The sequence below is a fragment of the Chenopodium album genome, chromosome 9, assembly GCF_948465745.1.
Source record: "Chenopodium album chromosome 9, dcCheAlbu1.1, whole genome shotgun sequence".
Lineage (NCBI taxonomy): Eukaryota > Viridiplantae > Streptophyta > Magnoliopsida > Caryophyllales > Amaranthaceae > Chenopodium > Chenopodium album.
Window position 1 is genome coordinate 10,578,401 of NC_137842.1, and position 13,116 is coordinate 10,591,516.

The 13,116-nt window shown below is 43.0% G+C and overlaps 2 non-coding genes across 2 annotated transcripts; both read left to right on the forward strand.

Moving 5' to 3' along the window:
- Positions 1-3,543: 3,543 nt before the first annotated feature.
- On the forward strand, positions 3,544-3,662 carry LOC145561356 (5S ribosomal RNA). Its single transcript, XR_014093904.1, has one exon. It is a non-coding gene; the product is annotated as a 5S ribosomal RNA (ribosomal RNA).
- Positions 3,663-3,861: 199 nt separating this feature from the next.
- Positions 3,862-3,980, forward strand: LOC145560654 (5S ribosomal RNA). The gene has a single exon (XR_014093273.1). It is a non-coding gene; the product is annotated as a 5S ribosomal RNA (ribosomal RNA).
- Positions 3,981-13,116: the final 9,136 nt, after the last annotated feature.

Consider the following 13,116-nt stretch of genomic DNA (forward strand, 5'->3'; position numbering starts at 1 on the left):
AAAAACACCCTAGACATGATACTAGGAATCATAATCTAAGCATGATATCTACATCATAAAATCAATTAAACCATTAAAGTACTTACTTGGATGCCTCGTACCTCTTTCTAATTACAAAATACACGCGTTAGTAACTTCAAGGAAAATAATAATCAAAGCAATTAAATTAAATAATTGAAATAGAGATTTGGGACCAAACCCTCAGAAATTAAACCTTTCACGTCTAGGGCGAAGGCAACTTCGAATATGACTAGGTGTTTCTAGATCTTGTGAATGCGGAATTTTGTATTAAAGAGCAAAGTTTAGAAAGAATGCTAAAAGATCAATGATTCATAAAGTAATTGTTGACGATTGATGATTGTAGATGATGATTAAAAACGGAATTTATTAAAACTTCAGAATAAAAGAATTGGTGAATGATAGATGTAGATGATTGAATGGTGAATGAGTATTGATAATCCGTCCATCAAAACGGAGTTTTTGATACGATATTTATAGAGAAAAACATCCAAAAAGGATAATTTATCAAAACAGAGTCTGAAGATCGAAAAACCAACTTGGCGCCAGCCCTGGCTCATTGGCGCCAGGACCAGTGGCTAGCGCCAGGCGCCAATGGCTGGCGTCTGGCGCCAATCCTGGTTCTAGGCGCCAAGGCCTGGGGTTGGACGCCAAACCGGATTTTAACGCGTTTTCAAAAATCTGATAATTTTATTGTACTGGAAGATAAAATAATATAATTTCAGTCGAAAATGCTATTTGATCTAATTAAAACTCTGAAGAATCCTAATTGAATTAAGAATGATAAAACCTTCTAGAATGTTCTAGAAGACCAAAACCATTCCTAATTGCATTAGGAATGATAAATCATATTAGGCCCTCCCCTAGATCATTGGGCCGTACTTAAAACTCAAACCGGGCCCAGTTTAGTAAATTGGCCATAACTTCCTCAATATTCATCGGAATTGGGCTTATAATATATCATTGGAAAGGTCTTTGCAAGCCCCATCCAACTACACCACTATTGGACTCATATCATGGACCAACCAAACACGATTGGCTGTTTTCTTAAAATAAAGTTTTCAAAAACAGAGAGAAGAGAAAAGAAATAAAACTTTCCGCAACACTAGACCTTTCCACACTTTCGTTTCATTCGATTATGATTCGACGTGAAAGGTACTCATCACTGGGTTTGGTTTTGGGGAGACACAAATGGGTGTCTACATTCAGTGAAGTAGCAATCCAAGAAAATCTCGAATCCTGGTTGTCGTATGCCATTTACAACAAATGGCTCGGGAAATTCATAGCATGGATATTCCTCTCCTTCTTTTATAAACTGACCATTAAGCGTAAGAGGGTACTAATCCATTGGAATTGCTTTCTTTTGAATGCGAGCGTCCCTACGTGCTTTCAACTTGTCCTGGGCTCGCTTGAGATCTTTCCGAGTCGGTTCGAAACCAAGTCCGAAAGTATCTAGTTTAGGGAGGCCAGGTGACTCTATCGATTTTTCTATCTCCTTCTTCTTTCCTAAGGTCATCCCAGGGAAGTGTCCTTGTTTCTTCAGCATGGTGTTGATAATCATGTTGGAATGGGGGTCGTGGCAAAGAGATGTCCTTTCATCCTCTTGGATTAAGGAGACTTCTTCGTTAAAGCCCCATAGTTCTTCGTCATCTTCGTCGTGCTCCACATTGATGATTGGATTTTCTATTGATTTGATTCTCATCGGCGAAGCGTCAATAGTGATTGGAATTCCTCCAACTATGGCTTTCACTTGTTGGTGGAGAGATGAAGGGACGGCCTTTAGATCATGGAGCCAAGGGCGTCCTAACAACAGATTGAATGAGGCTTTGATGTCTACCACTTGAAAAGTAGTAGCATGTTCTATTGCTCCTGCCGTCACATTTAGGGTTATTTTGCCAAGAGCTTGACGGCGAGTATTATCGTAAGCTCTTATTCCTTGTGTGGACGGAGTTAAATCCTCATCCCTTATGCCAAGCATCCTCGCAGTCCTAAGTGGACAGACATTGATAGCTGATCCATTGTCTACAAGATTCATGGGAACATTCATCCTTTTAAAGACTACCGTGAGGTTTAGCGCCTTGTAGTGTTTGTCACCTTCTGGGGGTAAATCTTTATCAGAGAAGGTAATAAGATTAATCGGACTAGGGAGGTCACTTGTGAGGAAGTTAGCTAGTCCCTCAGGAGTGGTGTCGGAATCTATCCCGATTTTATCCAAGGCATTCATTACAGCCAACCTATGTTCTCGAGATCTTGCCAGGAGCTTCCATACATTCATCTCAACTTTTGTCTTCTTAAACTGTTTAACGATGTCGTTGTCTTCGATGGTAGGTATGGGAACTTGTTGTACAGTAGGCATAGGTTGTGTTGAAACGGGAGGTTGCATTCTCCCGGATCTTGTGAGGACGTCTATTGATGGATCTTCTTCAGCCCAAATGTCATCTGTGGTGTATGATACAGAAGGTGAAGGTCCTACTATGTCCTTTAGGTAGACATCTTCTTCATCACTGTCCCATACTCCATTAACAGTTATGTCCTCTTCTTGTTGAACTTGGATTAATTCCTTTTCATCAATCATTTTCTGCACCAAATCCTTGAATTTGAAACAGTTTTCTAGGGTGTGCCCCCCTAACTGATGGTACTAACAGTAATATCTATCTGTCCTTTTTAATGATTCAAATGGTCTCGGTTCGAGAGGTTTGACCTTGCCACTCTCGGAGAGCATTTCGAACATTTGTGCATATGGGATCCCAATTGGAGTGTAAACTCTATTGCTCTTCTTGGGTTTTTCGGTGACTTATAAGGGAAAATACTTTGCCTCATAAGTCGTTCCCTTTCTAGCTAGAGGTAAAGAGATCTTATTAGCTTCCACAAGATCTTGAATGAGGTTTTGAAACCTGTAGCATTCATTTGTGGTATGATCGTTTCCTTGATGGTACTTGCAGTAGGATTTGGGATCCCATCTTGGAGATCGCTTTTCTGGTGTTGGATCCTCTGTTGGACCAATAGGTTTGATTAGTCCTTGATCATAGAGGCGATCAAAAGTAGCATCGTAGGTCATTCCTATGGGTGTGAATTCTCTTTTAGGTTTATCCTTTGGACATGGAAGTTCATCATATTTCTTGTGAAGTTCGTTCATAATTTTGAGAGCTTCACGTAATAGTTGCGATGCCTCCCTCATAGACAGTGTGAGAAATTATATGTCTTCCTTGTTTGCTGGTTCTAGAAGGTTATCTCTGACATCGAAAAAGATCTTTTCTCCTCCTTCTTCGACATTGGTTGCTTTGACAGGCTTAATGAGAGATGAGGGGTCCACTTCGCTTTCTTCATCGGAGATAGCCAAAGTATGAGCTAGAGGTGCATTGTCAATACTTGGCTTCTTACTGGCAGGGGGCAACGACTGTTTGTTACTATCGATTAGGTCTTGGATAGCTTCCTTAAGCTTCCAACAGCTTTCAGTAGAATGGCCCCTACCTTGGTGATATTTGCAATGTGCGTTGGGGTTCCAGTTAGGCGCAATAAGTAAATGGGTGCGATCATACCAGCACTAATGCACCGGATCCCATCAGAACTCCGCAGTTAAGCGTGCTTGGGCGAGAGTAGTACTAGGATGGGTGACCTCCTAGGAAGTCCTCGTGTTGCACCCCTTTTTTTCCGAATTCGTAATTTTTATTTGTTTTCGGTTATTTTGAGATGGGAAATGGTTTGGGACGCGTAGATCTCGAAAAAATAACCAATTTGAAAAAAAAAATGTTTAATTCGGACGATCGGGCACAAAGTTACGGCATTTCGAAGGAAATCAGGGGCTGGAAAGGGTATAAATACAAAATAGCGCAATAAGTAAATGGGTGCGATCATACCAACACTAATGCACCGGATCCCATCAGAACTCCGCAGTTAAGCGTACTTGGGCGAGAGTAGTACTAGGATGGGTGACCTCCTGGGAAGTCCTCGTGTTGCACCCCTTTTTTGCCGAATTCGTAATTTTTATTTGTTTTCGGTTATTTTGAGATGGGAAATGGTTTGGGACGCGTAGATCTCGAAAAAATAACCAATTCATGCACCAGGTCGTTTATGATCGTATACTAGGTTCATGCACCCTTTTTTCGTCATAATAAAAAAATGAGTGGAGTTTTCTCACCTGTTTTCAAATGTCTATTTTTTTTCCTTCCTTTCCTATCTTGAGCAATGAGTCAAACAATTAAGTGAATTATTTTATTTCACAGTAATTGGTCAAGGAACAGGGATAGATCAATACGGTTCGAGCCATTACCGCAACAATCTCTTAGATCTAATAGGCGTTCAAAGAGAACTTTGTCATCTCCGTTACTCATCACCTTTCAATGGCCACTAAAGAAGACATTGAGAACATCAACAAATCCATTGAGGCACTGTCTTCCATGATGGAAACCCTTACCACTAGGGTCACTACCATGGAACAAAACAAGGTCACTGTTTCCACCCTTGACAAACTGAAGGAACAAATGAGTAAGATCTCTGAGGATTTCACTTATGTGGAACGGCCTCCCACTCCTTTGGATGTGAAGGATAGACTCCCTGAAAAGTTCTCCACTGCTGATATTCCAAAGGTCAAGCATACTGACAATCCAATATTCCATTTGAAGGCGTTCTCTGCAACCATGGCTCTTAAGGGATTGGACGTAACACTCTTCCCTACGGTGTTCCCTCTCTCCTTAGAACATGCTTGCCAACAATGGTTTTATTCCTTAGATGCCAAGCATACTGCGACTTGGCAAGATGTCACCGACAGTTTCATGAATCGTTACAAGTGTAACATTCAAACTAAAACTTCTGAACGTGAACTCTCCATTCTCAAACAGAAAGAGAATGAAGGCTTCACCGCTTACCTGAACAGGTGGAGGGAAACAACTTCACTCTTGGTAGATCCCCCCAAAGAAAGAGAGATGGTTCGCCTCTTTATTCAAAATCTGACTCATAAATATAGGGAACATCTCAAATTTCTTCCACTGAACACTTTCGAAGCTGTATACGACATCGGCATCAATATCGAGGATGAGCTAATAAAGACTGCTGGTAGTAACAATAATAACACTTGGAAAAACAAGAAGAACGACCATCCTTCTTCTTCGTCTTCTAAGCACAAAAATACTACCAACAATATAAGCCAAGTTGATATCAATGAAGTGTTAGCTCTTGATACTCCATTGCCCAAGAAGAAAAGAACTTACACTCCTTTAGGAATGACTTATGATGCGGCCTTTGATCGCCTTTACAGTCAAGGCTTGATCACACCTATTGGGCCATTTATAGAGCCAAAACCTGAAGAATGGAGCGCCAAATGGAATCCCAATGCCCATTGTAAGTACCATCAAGGAAGGGGCCACACTACAGAGCAATGTTGGAATTTGAAGGATGTCATTCAAGACTTGATGGATGCAAACAAACTTCCTGTCCCTCCAGGCGGCAAGAAGTAATGAATACAAGGCACGCAGATCCTTCGTGAAAGATTTCATGATTTCTTTCTTTATCATTCTTCTCCATTCCCCCATTCATGTCTAGCATAGGTTTTCCACTTTGAATTTTTTTATATGTTTCATTGGTTTCGTTCACCTTTTCCATTAATAAAATGAGCAATTTTCCTTTACATCTCGATCATAGAATTTTTCATTCATTCATTCATTCTCAATAAAAAAAAAAAAAAAAAAAAAAAAAAAAAAAAAAAAATTCAATTACCCAAGGTACACCAATGACTTGAGGCACCTTTGCAACCATGTCATTCCTTGTTAACCGTTCAATCACATTCCATTTCTTCATCAACCATTTTGAGCCTCGTCTAACGTTTGGCCTTCATTTCTTCAACCCACATTCACTTAACCCTGGGATTGGAAGATGTGTAATTGTATAACATTCAAAAAGCAAGTAAAAAAAAAAAAAAAAAGAAGAAGAAAGCAGCAAAGTAACAATAAAACAATGTCTAAAGGCAAGTGTTCCAATGTCTTTGATATGAACACGTCTCAAACTGCGTCTCTCATCGAGTGCTTGGTACCGTGCCTGAGAAACATGAATGCTAAGTGAGTGATAGACCGCATGATCTGAGATTGTCTACATTGATTCAAAAGAATAAAAAGAAAAAAAAAAGTTGAAAATAAACTTGCAAAATTCAAAATTACACATCTTGGGGATTCTCTCGGGTCTTGAGCCTTTTATCCCTTTCTTCCTTAAACCATCAACTTAACCACATTACAACCCTTGAAAGACCTCTTTGAGGTGTACATACACTTGTGCAAAGTTCGGTTAGAGCTACGTTCGGCCTGATTCCTAACGTATACGTAGGCAACCTCACATCGAGGTGCGGCCACATTCATATTCATATCCATGCATGATCGAGTCAAAGAATATCCAATGCTTATTGTTTCGGGTCTTTTTTGGATTTCCTGGGATACTGGTCACGCTCTGCTGGCAATGCGTTGGTCCCACCTGCAAAACCACGAATATTCCGATCAACGGAATATTCGCCTCCGACGATCAAGTCAGTGATCAGAACGGAAAAGGCTAGAGAGAGAAAGTAGAGAGAAGTTGGAGCTATTTAATGCTCTGTTGTTTTTAATTGTCTGAATCTCCCCCATCATAAATGATTGGGGTATTTATAGGGGTGGGACTCGTGCCCCTCTATAGGGTTTATACCCTAGATTTGCGTGACGTGATTGGCTGCGCAATCAGCGAATGCCACGTGCCACTCTGGGGGCGCCGTTTTGCGGCTTTCAGTGTCATCTCTCGGGATTTGGGCCCTGACGTTGTTAGGGCTTTTTGGCGTGCTGATTTTTAGAGAGATCATATTGCCTAAACACATGGCATCTTCCGTGGTGACACGTGTCACCCTTTAACTGGGCCACGTCTCACTATGGGATTGGCCTGAGACCTTAAGAACTCTGGATTGCGTGGCATCTTCCCGTGCTGACACGTGTCACCCTATAATTGGGCCACGTGTCACTATGGGATCGGTCCACGTATACGAGGTATTTTTACCCTCAACATTTGCCCCTATGAGGGGATGGCTCGTACGCTTACAGGCCGACTCCTCTGACCTTTAATAGCTTTAGCGCGTACAGATGTATTAGGGTTTTGTCAACTTTCTGTCCGCCTGACAATTTTAGAGCGAACGCCTGTCTATTCAAGCGGCGCGGACGAGACTAGGCCGTCGATTTTTGCGACCGTCCTGCCATTTCAGAGAGAGCTTTAGTTCTGCCAACTTTCCCTTGGACACGCAGTTTATTAGGTCGTCCTTTCCGTTTAACTTAACGGAGTTGCTCGTTGTCCTTCCAAATTCTAGGTCATTTTTTCAAATTGTAACCGTTCAGCTGAGTTAGGCGGGAAAGTTGAATTTACTATCTTACCCCCATAAATTTTTCCTATATATACAAGGGGTTTGACTTCATTTTGGCACTTTGGAACTTTACATTTTCTAGAGAGAAGTCAGAGCTTCTAGAGAGAGAAACTGTTTTTTCCTTTGAATCTTCAAGAGCTCCGCCACGCGTTTGAGTTTTTCGGTGACATAGGTTGAGTTTTCCGATCAATCTTAAAGGTTTCCAAGTTTTCAACACGTACAGAGGTAGGCCGCCTGTTTTTCTTTTCCTTGTCTTTTTATTTCTTTGTTTATTTAAAAGCTGGCTCAACACTCTGCTTCGTCCGTTTCTCCTCATGAGGCCGGCCGTTCGCCTGGGACTGAGGAGTCTAGAGTGGACGGAGACGAGTTGTCTCCTTCATGGAGTGGGTCCATTTCTAGTGTGTACCAACTCACATCCACCCATTCTTCTCTGTCCCTGCAGTCGAACATGGCACGGACGATGCAAACGCACGACCGTCATGCGGCCAGAAATCCAGACGGAAGTCTGGTGAACCCTAGGCCTCCTTATGACCCAAACAATGTTAATGCTGAGACCCCTTCTACCACTCCTACGACCGCTTCCACGGGTACTCACTGCTCGGCCGTGGAAGTAACTTCCTCATTTGAGGAGCGTCAAAGAACTCAAGGCGCTCCTTTAATGGGGGGAACGTCCAGGCAAACTCCGGGGTTGAGGTTCCCCTAATATGCCAGCTCGGTCATGGATGGGGCCGAGTTGCTACTCTGTGAGGGGCCTCCTTCCTCTTCTCGAGCGGACGCTGATGCGTCCGTCCCCACTCCTTCAGAACTCTATCTCCGATATGGCAGGTCGGACAGACCAAGAACGGGGATTTCTCTTAACGAACCGTCCGACCTGCCCCCTCGCACAGCTCCTCCTACTGGGAGTCAGGCGGCCAGTGCCAAAGATAAGGGCAAACGGCCACTTGAAGACACAATCTCCCCCCGGGGCGGCCATAGTTCTAGGAGCCGCAGCTCGGCGGAGGCAGCTGACCTTGATAGAGTGTTGTCCTCCGAGTTTGGGAGCGCTCCTCAACGAGAGGAGGGCGAAGCTGAAAATGTGGCTGAGGGTGGAGCGGCGGCCGCAGAGGGCGAAGAGGCGGCCGAGGAGGAGGTTGCCAACATTGACAACTTCAAGGATCCGTACGCTAGCATGGTGGGTAGCACGGCCTTGGGCTACCTGAACCACAACTTTGAGGAATACAAGGCATTCCTCCTCCTTGGGGAAGGATTTGAGATCCAGCCTCCAAGGAAGTCACGCGCTTTGGCCGCTTGGGAAGAAGAGAGGTCGCGCCAAAGATCCTTCAGCGTCTACAGGGCGGCCTTAGACGTTGGACTGCGCTTCCCCCTCCATCCTTTCGTCCGCACAATCTTGGACGAGTATGATATTGCTCTCTTCCAGCTGATGCCAAACAGCTGGTTGAACATTTTTGGGTACCTGGTGACGTGCATCTGCAAGGGATTCGAGCCAGACTTTGCAGTTTTCTATGAGATGCACTCACTGACTAGGCTGGACGCGGATACGGACGGCTGGCTCATCTTGAGCACCACTAGAGATTACATGGTGGTGATGGACCGCGTCTCCAAGTGGCGTGACTGGAAGCACCGATTCTAGACGCGCAACTCTTCGAAGTTCTTCGAGCTTTTGGAGCTCAAATTTCCACCAATTTTGCTCTAATTCTTGTTATCTTCCTCATTTTCGACCCTCTACAAGGACCTATGTAAGTTCTTCTTAATTTGTGCCTCAAATTTGCTTCAAAATTAATTTCATGAAAAACCCTTAAAAATCAATTTGGGGATTTTTGATTTTGAGGTTTTATGTTGAAATTCTTGCCATGATTTTACTTGTATATGTATGTATGTGTGTTTGTGAGAAATTTGAGACAAAAATTACATGATTTGATGGAGAATTGAGCAAATCACCATTTTTGAGTACTACTTTGTGAAATGATGTTCACGTTACTTCTCTGTACTTGAAATGGTGAAAAAATGGTGGTAAACCTTGTGAAATGATGTATTGATTCATATCTTGCATATGTACTACATTGTCATGGAGAACATAGTATCATGCGGCTAGGAGAACTGCAGTATTAGTTTGTCATGAAGAAACTAAATACCATAATTTTGCCAATTTTTAGCCTGGAGGTAAAAATTTATCTTATAATTCAATAAATAACGAACTGTAGTATTAGTTTGTCATGGAGAAACTAAATACCATAATTTTGCCAATTTTTAGCCTGGAGGTAAAAATTTAGCATATAATTCAATAAATAACTAAATAACTTAGGAAATGATGCTAAGTATTTAGATTTTTATTTTTATAAATATGCAACTTGAATTAAATGTCTTAGGAAATGATGCTAAGCATTTAGATTTTTATAATAGCATGCCTAGACGACGAGATTGCGATCTTTCTACCCACGGCCGGCGTCGGGCTTTTCGGGAGGATACTCCCACCGTTCCTGAGGGCATGGACGACGATGTCTTAGAGTCCGAGCCTCGGACTTCTACGAGTAGGGGTAGGTGGGTTCCACCTCCGTGGACTCCAGACCAGTTGGTTTTCAGCCGTGAAAACCATGTCTCCCATCGCCCACTCTCCGGCATAGTCGATGGCACGCTTCGCCACCATGGTTCCGGAGCCGACGATTTGATCCCTCGACTTCACCAGATCATTACGAGGGATCCTGCTACGAACGCCCTATGGGAATCGGCTGGCTTAGTAGATTTCTACACGGCGGTTGTAGGGTTTTGCAGCCCCCGGGGTTGCGGTGCGACGGTCGTTCGCGCATTGTTAGAGTATTTCTGGGATACTACCAACACTTTTCATTTTGGTTGGGGGGAGATGACGGTGACCCCCCTAGACTTCAGTATGATCAGCGGGCTGCGCTTCACCGACCGGGATGTAGCTCAGATATCTGATCTGTCTTGGGGATCGGCTGAGATAGCTGATTTGTTGGGTCCGATCGTTCAGCACATCAGGTCCCGACCGGTGTCTCGAGGTGGTCCTAGGAGCGGACGATCGGAGCTGGCTTCAGTTTTAGCTCGTGGCTTCGACATGGAGGATACGACGGCTGAGCGGCAAGTGCGGATCTTCATCCTGATCCTGATCTCTATGACCCTTTCTCCCGATAGGAGTTCACGTGTACTCCTTTGCTACCTCCCTGCTCTGGTCAGGATCCATGAGATAGGATCCTATAGCTGGGCCAGCCTTGGATACGCTGATCTCCTCTTATCGCTACGTCATGGCTGTCGGCAGCTGAATGACGAGTCTCCCATCACCGTCTATGGTATGTGGAGAGTCGTAGAGATGATGATCTTTTCCCTTTTTATTTGACTTTAACTTGTTCGACTCATGTGCTAAAGATTACTTTTCATCGCAGCTATGGTTCTGCGAGTACTTCCCTGGCTTGAGGTATCATTCATTTTTTCACTTCTACCATTTGTTTTATTTTGCATTGTTGACACCTTTTGATTTTGTATCTTTCAGGAGCGACGGAGGTCCCGCTCGCGCTCGAGGCCTAGAGGCTCGGACGAGGAGGAGCTTGGTCGTGGTAGACGATCTCCTGAGATTCGCCGGCGTTCTCATTCTCAGCTAGAGCCTCAGACTACTCAGCCATTTCAGGAGGCTCAGTGGCAGCAGCCTCAGTCTTCCCAGCGCTTTCCGGGCCAGAGTCAGGGGCAGCGACAGTCGTTTTCACAGCCTCCGCAGCCTGAGCTTGGGTCTGTTTTGACTCCCTTGGATCCTGGTTCATTTTCAGCTCCATTGTCCGGGATTCCTCCACCGGTGTCGGGCTTGTTCTCAGTTCCGATGTATGGGACGATGCCTTCACCGACGATTCCAGTGTCTTTGGGCCAGTCTACACTGTTTTCCGGCTGGAGGGGTCCTGCCTTGAGCTTGACTACTGCTGGGGTTACAGGGACTAGTAGGGACACTACTCCCCGTACTCGGATGGTGGAGGGACTCTTCAGCTCACCGTTCCCATATGCGCAGGGTGGAGATGATACTGACTCTTGCTCTAGAGACTTTTGACCAAGGGTTTTTATTTGTACATACTATGATGACACTTGACATGTTTATTTATTACGACTCTTTATACATTATTCACGGTTTATGTATTTATTATTGTGTGTTAGTGTGTGCTTGAAACTCCTTGTGTGTGATTGTGTATTTATTAACGACGCGACGAAAAAAAACATAAGTGGAGTAATGGAGGGCACCGACCTTCCCCAAAAGAAAAAGAAATAAAAAGACAAGCAAAATAAATTAAAATTACCTTCCCCAAAAGAAAAAGAAATAAAAATAAAATGATAAAGAAATAAAATAAATGAAATTACCTTCCCCAAGACAAAAAATAAAATGATAAAGAAATAAAATAAATGAAATTACCTTCCCCAAAATAAAAAGAAATAAAAAGACAAAAAAATAAATAAAGTGATAAAGAAATAAAATCTTAAAGTGATGAATAAATAAATAAATAAAATAAAGAGAATAATAATAACAAGAATATAGATAAAAAAAAGTGAGAATTTTATTAGAAATAAAACTCTCAGAAAAACTGAAAAATAGACGGTGAAGATAAAATACTATAAAAATCCGGATAGATACGGGAAAAGATGAAAAAAGAAAACGCGTGAAGTGCCGTGACACGGCACTGTGTACCGTGTCACGGCAGAACTTGTCGTGTCACGGCAAAAGTTCCCGTGACACGGTGGAACTTCCCGTGTCACGGGACGCGTATTACTCAGCGGTGTGTTTTACGCGTATGAAAAGATAAATTCTGGGCAATTTCGAGCGCTTTTGCTATAAAATAAGACCAGTTTATTCATGATATGAATAATTACGAAACACAAAATAATTTATAATTTCATATTTCAATAATCATGTCTCAGAATTTTGATAATACATTGCGCGACTGGTCTTATTCTTTGACCAATGCTGAAAAAAGAGAGTTAGAATTATTTCATGTCAGGGGTTTGCTAGCCCTGCGACACGTAGCTATTGAACATGATTTTCTTAGGGCAGCATTAGATTATTGGAGTCCAGAAACACACTGTTTCAAATTTGATTATGATGAAATCTGTCCCTTGCCGGAGGAATTCGGCGCAATCTTTGGATTTCCTGCTAGAAATCTTATTGCCATGCCTGCCCTACGTGAATATTATTACCAAGATTTTGAACGCCATCTGAATCTAACAGATCCAGATTTGAATAGAATTGTTTGTGGTAATGAAGTAGACTTAGAAAAACTTGCTAATTTATATTTTACTCGCCCTATCTCTGAGTCTTATCATGTATATCGTAGAAGGGCATATATTTTTTGCATGTTTAGCAAGCTCTTATTTGCAAACGGTAGGGTAGGACATGCTTGTCTAGCGTCTGTGCTTGAACATGTCGAATCTGGAAGATCTCCTATGCCGACGTGCCTTGGAGAGACATTTCGTGGTCTTGACGAGGAAAAAGCTGACTGGAAAGCCATCAGGAAGGGCTCTCTGGTACTACTGCAGGTAAAAATACGCTCCGAGTAGCCCCCGTGACACAAAACAGACACCGTGTCACGGTGGGTGTCTGCCGTGACACGGCAAAACCTGCCGTGTCACGGGAATCTGCTTGATAATTTTATTTTTTTTTGCTGCCGTGACATGGGAACTTCTCCCGTCAGACGGGATGAAATCCCGTGTCACGGGAATATTTTACACGTTTTTTTTTTCGACTGATTTTT